This window comes from Macaca mulatta, chromosome 3 (genome assembly GCF_049350105.2).
Source record: "Macaca mulatta isolate MMU2019108-1 chromosome 3, T2T-MMU8v2.0, whole genome shotgun sequence".
Classification (NCBI taxonomy): Eukaryota; Metazoa; Chordata; class Mammalia; order Primates; family Cercopithecidae; genus Macaca; species Macaca mulatta.
The window spans coordinates 46,702,308-46,704,168 of record NC_133408.1 but is presented as its reverse complement, the minus strand read 5'-3'; positions in this window follow the sequence as shown (position 1 = coordinate 46,704,168).

Here is a 1,861-nt window from a genome sequence, read left to right as displayed (position 1 = left end):
GGCTCCACCTGCGCTCGCCGAGCGAAGCGTCCCTGCCAGCGGCCCCTCTAGGACCGCGGAGGTTTCGCGACTCTCTGGTCAGACAAAGAGAGTGGCGCCCGCGCGAGTGGGCCCGGACCAATCGACGGCCGCCCTCCCGCCCAGACCAATCAACGGCCGCAGACAGCACCCGGAGAGTCACGTGACGAACAGGGCCCCGCCCCTCCTATTTAATCACAACATTAATTTACAATTATTCTATGATTCAGGAGCGACACAATTCGTTTCTTTGGCTGTGTGTTTGTGGAGGGGAGAAAGGTTATCAGAGGAAGGAAGAAAAATGGGCCAGGCGCGGTGGCTCACGCCTGTAATCCCAGCACTTTGGGAGGCAGAGGCGGGCGGATCACGAGGTCAAGAGATTGAGACCATCCTGGCCAACATGGTGAAACCCCGTCTGTACTAAAAATACAAAAAAATTAGCAGGGCGTGGTGGCGCGCGCCTGTAGTCCCAGCTACTTGGGAGGCTGAGGCAGGCGAATCACTTGAACTCGGTAGGCGGAGCTTGCAGTGAGCCAAGATCCCGCCACTGCACTCCAGCCTGGGCGACAGAGCGAGACTCCACCTCAAAAAAAAAAAAAAAAAAAAGAATATTAGATTTTAATTAAAGGCATAATTGTGTGACTTATGTAAATTACCCCCAAAATACAATTTTAATGTAAGGAGTTAATTTTTCCTTTTTTTTTTTTTTTTTTTTTTTTTGAGACGGAGTCTGGCCTCCTTGACCAGGCTGGAGTGCAGTGGCGCAATCTCGGCTCACTGCAAGCTCCTCCTCCCGGGTTCACGCCATTCTCCTGCCTCAGCGTCCTTAGTAGCTGGGGCTACAGGCGCCCGCCACCATGCCCGGCTACTTTTTTGTGTGTGTTTTTAGTAGAGATGGGGTTTCACCATGTTGGCCAGGCTGGTCTTGAACTCCTGACCTCAAGTGATCAGCCTGCCTCGGGCCTCCCAAGTTTGTTTGTTTTTTACTTCTTCTAAAACAAAACAGGCCGGGCGCGGTGGCTCAAGCCTGTAATCCCAGCACTTTGGGAGGCCGAGAGGGGCGGATCACGACGTCAGGAGATTGAGACCATCCTGGCTAACACGGTGAAACCCTGTCTCTACTAAAAAAAAAAAAAAAAAAAAAAAAAAAAAACTAGCGGGGCAAGGTGGCGGACACCTGTAGTTCCAGCTACTCCGGAGGCTGAGGCAGGAGGATGGCATAAACCCGGGAGGCGGAGCTTGCAGTGAGCTGAGATCAGGCCAGCCACTACACCCCAGGCTGGGTGACAGAGCAAGACTCCGTCTCAAAAAGAACAAAACAGGACACATCTGCAGAACATGCAGGTTTGTTACATGTGCCATGGTGGTTTGCTGCACCTATTGACCCGTGCTCTAAGTTCCCTACCGTTACCTGGGACTCCCCAACAGGCCCAGGTGTGTGTTGTTACCCTCTCTATGTCCATGCATTCTCAGTATTCAGCTCCCACTTGTGAATGAGAACATGCTGTGTTTGGTTTTCTGTTCCTGTGTTAGTTTGCTGAGGCTGATGACATCCAGCTTCATCCATGTCCCTGCAAAGGACAAGATCTCATTCCTTTTAATGGCTGCTTAGTATTCCATGATGTGTATGTACCACATTTTCTTTATCCAGTACACCATTGATGGGCATTTGGGTTGGTTCCATGTCTTTGCTATTGTAAATAGTGTTGCAATAAACATACGTGTGTTGGTCGAGCACAGTGGCTCACGCCTGTAATTCCAGCACTTTGGGAGGTCAAGGCAGGCAGATTACTTGAGATCAGGAGTTTGAGACCAGCCTGGTCAACATGGTGAAACCCCGTCT